The following is a 6985-nucleotide window of genomic DNA, read 5'->3' as shown; positions in this document are numbered from 1 at the left end:
AGTTTTTCATGAATTTTTTAACCACTTTCTGAAAATACCGGATAAGTATTGCATAACAGTGTTTATACAGTAAGCATCTTGGATTAAAAAAAATCAACAGATCCAGTTTGATATTTATAAGCAAGCAAGTCATTTTAACTAGTCACTTAACAATAACATAATTTCTCACATATATATCTTTTGTATAATTTCACCACCTTCTCCGGAGCGTTAATCAGCAAATCTCTTAAAGAAGCATTTTTTTATTGAAAATAAATAAATATTATATTTGCAAACAGTTTCGATCTTAATTACACACCATGTTATCTGGATCAAATCTGGCATAATCAAAACTGTTTGCAAAGGCCCTTAAAATTCTGTTCCAGTACTGAAAAGGTTAACCAATGAATATTGTACCTCTAAGAAATCCATTTGCATATGGAACATTTCAACAACAACTGGAAACAGGTTGTCGAATCGTTCTGTACGTGTGTGTGCTCCCATCCGCAGAGTTTTAGCGCCATCGAGTCTAACCCGTGTTAATTGGTCCCCTCCTACAGGTATCTGGAGCTGATCAAATTCATCACCTATCAAATAGTATTTCACAAGTTAGAAATCAAGTGGAGAACAAGTTCATGTAAAGTATTAAAAAAATCTTCAAATAGTTTCAACCTAATAATTAAAAAAAAAGATACAATGTGCCAGGAAACTGTCATTGTAGTAATACACATAAACATTACTCATAAGTGGAACTGAATAACATATATTTTATACACCATAACACAGAAGCTAAAAAATTACCATATATGTAATAGGACCCAATGTTACAAAAACTGACTTTATGAGATGTTAAACACTTACTTCTTCCTGCTTTCCTGTACCAGTCAGACATCTGTTGGTTGTAGGAGTCCATTATACATACACAATCTTCATACTTCGCCTCATTCTTCAGTAGGATAGGTAGCGTGAAGGATTTTGTTTGGCGAGACATTGTTTCCTCCAAATGATGTGGAATATGGTCTGGAACTACTAATTTCATCCACTTAAATTCTGGAAAGATTTTCAAGAGTTCTCTAGACACTAGTGTTTTTACGCTAGATTGGAATGTTATCAAGTCTGGGTTGAACATCTCAGGTGTTATGGCTTTCTCTTCGCACCTTTGTGATTCAACATATGTCTTGAGCCATTCGTTCGTAACAAAGTCCTCATCAGTCACGACAGTGATTCTGTATGGCGTCCAGTCAGAAGCAAAAAAGTGATAGTCTCTATTCTTATTTTTCATCCTTATGTCATTTGTTTTGACGTAAATGTCCAAGTTATCTCCATTCAACTTGCCATCAACCCCTGTTCTTACTTCACTTACTATTCTCTTTTCACACTGTTCACTGAACTGATCCAACATGTTTGTCTTTGTTTTTGATGACATTGTGATATATATGCGGTTCAACCTGCTAAGAAGCTGTAAAAATAAGACAAGCTCCAATTAGAAAATTATAAACTGAAATACTAAACAAGGGCTGTTTGTAAAACATGCATGCCCCCCATATGGGCTCTCAGTTGTAGTGACAGCCATTTTGTAAATATGTTTTTGTCACTGTGACCTTGACCTTTGACCTAGTGACCTGAAAATCAATAGGGGTCATCTGCGAGTCATGATCAATGTACCTGTGAAGTTTCATGATCCTAGCCATAAGCTTTCTTGAGTTATCATCGGGAAACCATTTTACTATTTCGGGTCACTGTGACCTTGACCTCTGACTAAGTGACCTGAAAATCAATAGGGGTCATCTGCCAGTCATGATCAATGTACCTATCAAGTTTCATGATCCTAGGCATAAGCGTTCGTGAGTTATCATCGGGAAACCATTTTACTATTTCAGGTCACTGTGACCTTGACCTCTGACTAAGTGACCTGAAAATCAATAGGGGTCATCTGCCAGTCATGATCAATGTACCTATCAAGTTTCATGATCCTAGGCATAAGCATTTTTGATTTATCATCCAGAAACCATTTTACTATTTCGGGTCACCGTGACCTTGACCTTTGACCTGAAAATCAATAGGGGTCATCTGCCAGTCATGATCAATGTACCTATGAAGTTTCATGATCCTAGGCATAAGCGTTCTTGAGTTATCATCAGGAAACCATTTTACTATTTCGAGTCACTGTGACCTTTGACCTAGTGACCTGAAAATCAATAGGGGTCATCTGCCAGTCATGATCAAACTACCTATCAAGTTTCATGATCCTAGGCATAAGCGTTCTTGAGTTGATCATCCGGAAACCATTTTACTATTTCAGGTCACCGTGACCTTGACCTTTGACCGAGTGACCTGAAAATCAATAGGGGTCATCTGCGAGTCATGATCAATGTACCTATGAAGTTTCATGATCCTAGGCCTAAGCATTCTTGAGTTATCATCCGGAAACCACCTGGTGGACAGACCGACCGACCGACAGACCGACCGACATGTGCAAAGCAATATACCCCCTCTTCTTCGAAGGGGGGCATAATAAACATAATATCAATAGGACTGAACAGTGCTGAACGTGTTGCCTACTGTAAAGCAATTTAATTTTAATATTCAAACAAAGTTCCTTTATTTTGTTGGCTTTTACGGCAAACTGATCAATATTTAAGAGCATGCAGCACTGAACAGGAAATATGACTTTGGCTAACCTCAGGTGTTACAAAATATATTAAAACCAACACCCGAGGTCAAAACCACCCCACCTGTTGGAGCTAAGAGATACATAGACTACAATCCTTTAAACCCATTAAGTCACCTTCTACAATGACAAAGTGTTAAATTATGGTCGCAAAGCCAGTTTTTTTAATAAACAGATGAACAAATAGATGGATGTCCTAACAGACAGACAGACAACAGAGAGGTCAGGCAGATGTGTTACAAGTACTCCATAATCTGTAGTCAATATCTGTTGACTTCATTTTTCCACAAGTTCACGAGACATTTTTTTTAAGTTTTCATCTCAGAATTAAAACTTTTTTTTTAATTTTATAAATTAATATAATAATTTTCTAAGTCAATTTCTTACTGATCAAAGTATTACATGTAACACAGAAATACATCAAACCTTATTATCTGCATGACATTTTACAGCAAGTACAGTCATACACTTCTGTAAGGCAGATACTCGTCTGTTTCTGCTATTCAATATCATGGCGTAGATCATCGCTATAGTTGCCCTCTTGCATCCTGTGTCACCCACCAGCTTGTTCAGTAGTTCGTAAAGGAATGGAATATTCACCGACATTTCATCTAGTACAGCGGTGAATAAATCCTCCTCAAACAATGCTTCTAGCCGCTGGGTGGACAGGACACTGGTTTTTGAGGAGGACAACATGGACACTAATTGTGTTGTGTCGTCTATGAGTTGTTTCTCTACTATTTAACTCTGTTCCGATTGTTTACAAGTAGTCAGTCTGATTGGCTCAGTCCTCTCTGTGGCTTGAAAGGTATAAGAAATACAAATACTTACTTTCCTTCAACTTAAAACTTCTGTTATTGAAACACAAAACTTAACCAAATTTTCAATTTTTTAAGTATAAAAAGGGCACATAATTTTGCCAAATTGCCAGTCAGAGTTATCTAACTTTGCCTGCCAAGTCCCCTCATGTTAGTAAGTAAGTGTACCAAGTTTGAATGCTCATGTGATGACAATAGCTCATATTTTATTTATTTTTGAATAGATGAGCTAATTAAAACAGGGAAAAAAATACCAGCATTATCTTACAATAAATAACATTACAAAATGCATTCCTCTAGAATGAGAAATTCATAAATATTTATCACTAAATCTTTTTTTCCTAAGTCAGTATTTAAAAGATTTCAATAATATATTAATAAAGTTTTCAAGATAAAACTACATGGATGTTAAACTTTGTTAAACATGTTACTCCAAAATAACTAACAACTAGTAAAACTACTTGGAAGAGGAAAATCAACAAACATATTTAAACGGAACATGAAATACAAACTGTTGAAAACAGTTCAGATGTTTGATCCTCATATTAACATACACAGTTTATTGTGCAGTTTAATTCATTTTCAGTTTATTGTTTATTATATATTAATAATCACCTTTACTTGATGAATTGTCATTTATCAAGAGTAGAACCAATCAGTGAAGTAAATGAATCCTTGGTAAAGCAACCATTGTGTAGTCCAATAACCGTACAAGTGAAACAAAAAAACGCCAATCCTAAAAAAAAATAAACAAAATTAAAGAATAGTTATTTATTGCATTTAAGAGTGACTGCTTGTGTTCACTTTGTTTTCTAACACAACTTCAGTCATGACATCCCCAAGCATTTGCCAACTTTTCCCCATCAATTATTAGATAAAAGGAATAAAATCCTTTTTTTGTCAATGTTGCACCTGTAAAAAATGTTGATGCACTAGGGGTAAAACATTGGGAATGTAAACAGTAAACAATGATTCAAGCCCTTCATAAGCAATGGTATCATGGCCATCAAATGCATGTATTTTTAACGAATATGGAAGTCTTTTTTTTCCCAATGAAACTTTTTTTTTTCCAGCATAATTTAATTACTCCAATCGTAAAAAGTACATTCTGTTATACTTACTGTTCTGATGCCGGGGCCATAATACCAATTAATATTTTATTAAAGAGCCTGCATCTGTATATATGTGAGAGATGTACCAGCTACAGAACAGATGATCATTTTGCAGAGTTACATGTATTATAATCAAAATTAAATCATGTTGATTTTTTTCAAAATAAACTTGTACAGACAATGTGAATATCAAGTTTTTTTGCTGTTTAATACTCCATTCAGTTATCTAGCACTATCTACATCTATGACACTTGAACAAATTTGAAACACATTAACATAAGTGATTAATTAGTAAATGTTCTAACATAATAATTATGTTGTTTTTCATTGTATAGAATTGTTATCCATCTTACTATTCAAAATCATTTATTTGATTGATTTACATATGTACTTGGCATGTGATGTGTTCCAAACTTATTCAGCTAACAAAAATTGAAATTTTCAACAAGAACTTGTAACTGTCAACAACTTTTATTAACATTCAAACGGAATGTACATACTTGAATGTGAATATGCATGATCATGGAACAATTGCTTCCTAGGTTTAGCACCCGCAGTGTCATCACAGCTTCCTTGAGTTAAAACATCTATAATAGTTACTAACATTGATATTTTAATTTTAATTCATAAGCTTCAAGGATTATTATTCTCAAATAATTTTAATACATTATCATTTATGTTAATTTAAAGGTGACACATGACAGTGATTTTCCCAAGAATTTTTCAAAGCACAATTACTTTCCACGCACACATCATATTTCCAGGTCTACAAAATTACAGTTACAATTTAAGATATATGTCAAATGAGAAGTATGATAAAAGCTTCTTAAATTTAAGATTAAAAAATTAAGGCGAAATTGAAGATTTTAGAGATTTAATGAAAATTTGTTTGAAAATAAATTTTAAGTGAATAGCAAAAAAAAACTAAAGAAAGAATGGTGTCTTATTAATGAAAAAAAGCATCATTTCATGGAAACATAGTTTTAATTGTAAGGACTTAATGGAGGATGTCTATTATAAATATATTTCAATATAAAAATAAAATAAGTAAACCTGACAGTCGACATATACCCTACTTATTTGATATTGGCATGCTACCTGAACCAAACCATTTAAAAAGCTGGTCTCAAAGGCTTAAGCTCAATCTAGCTTAATGCGGCTCATTATACCACAACAAATATTAATTAATGATTTCAAAGTACTTGATAAAAAAAAATTCCCCAAAACATGCCCAGGGTTTCTAGTCCCCCTCCATGTTCTTTATTATTTTGGATAACAACATTATCATGGAGTAATATCTGCTCATAGGCAGGGGTATCATTGGATTCCATCCAACTCATTGTGGCTAGATTTTGGACATACTCACAGGGAATAAACATTATATCCAGGGCAGATCCTGATGGGGCTGAAGTGGCATATGCCCCCATAATTCCTCGACAAACTATGTCGGATTAGTTAAACTAATATTTGAATATTTAATCGGGTACCAAAAAAGTGTGAAGGATTCACATTGAAAAAATCCTGGATCCGTCCCTGTAACTTCACTCACTTCATGTGCACAAACAATGCATTTGTTTTCTAATGCAACTGACATTTTCTATCACTGCAATTTATCAGTACAACAACCTCCTAGAGAAAGCATCATAATTAAAGATTTATTTTGGATAAAATGTTAATATCAATGAATAATTTTGCGATAAACATGATTAAAATTGGCAATATTAAAAAAAGAGAGAATAAAGCTGCACAAGTAATTAACCAGTATCCAGTGTGTGACATTAAACAAACACAAGTCAGCATTTAGAAAATATCCGAAATCGCAACGTAAACGTGAACATCCGAATTAATGGTCATTACACAAATCGTGATTTCTCTATCAAATTTGATGAAACATTCAAAATAAATACAGATTACATATATATTGGTGTATTCTTGATTTATTTGAACCATTACCCGAACATAATCTTTTATTTGTAAAATTTTCTCACATTTGATAATCCACAGGCCGCCCCCATGTTTGAAGTTTACCTGACATTCTTTTCCGCAGTAAAAGAGGCAGGGGACCAGATAAGATTCAGATAAGGCCCAAAATATGACAAAATGTAGAATAAGGGTGATGGGTAAAAATTTTGCTTAAAAGGCCTGAGAAAATCCCTGACACCTAACATTATGATTATCAGTAAATTAAAGGTCCAAATTAAGACACCTAAATCGCTTAAACATATACCTAATTTCAGCTTTTCTATACTGGACACCAATTTTTCAAAAATCTGTATTCTCGTTGGTGTCGTCTTCGTGGCAGACTTTAACTTTTCTGTACTGCAGATAAGGTTTTCAGCTATTGACATCTCTCTACGTTTTGGAGTTCCCTTAAGTGGAGTAACTGCTCTCTTTTTAACATTTTC

At 33.8% G+C, this 6985-nt stretch overlaps 1 long non-coding RNA gene across 1 annotated transcript; it reads right to left on the bottom strand.

Annotated features, from left to right (window-relative positions):
* Positions 1-4124: 4124 nt before the first annotated feature.
* On the bottom strand, positions 4125-6780 carry LOC127859554 (uncharacterized). The gene is made up of 3 exons (XR_008039446.1): positions 6569-6780; positions 5081-5167; positions 4125-4204 (listed from the first exon to the last, which is right to left on the bottom strand). It is a non-coding gene; the product is annotated as an uncharacterized LOC127859554 (long non-coding RNA).
* Positions 6781-6985: the final 205 nt, after the last annotated feature.

Source organism: Dreissena polymorpha, chromosome 15 (genome assembly GCF_020536995.1).
Source record: "Dreissena polymorpha isolate Duluth1 chromosome 15, UMN_Dpol_1.0, whole genome shotgun sequence".
Taxonomy (NCBI): domain Eukaryota; kingdom Metazoa; phylum Mollusca; class Bivalvia; order Myida; family Dreissenidae; genus Dreissena; species Dreissena polymorpha.
This window is presented reverse-complemented; position numbering and strand designations above follow the sequence as displayed.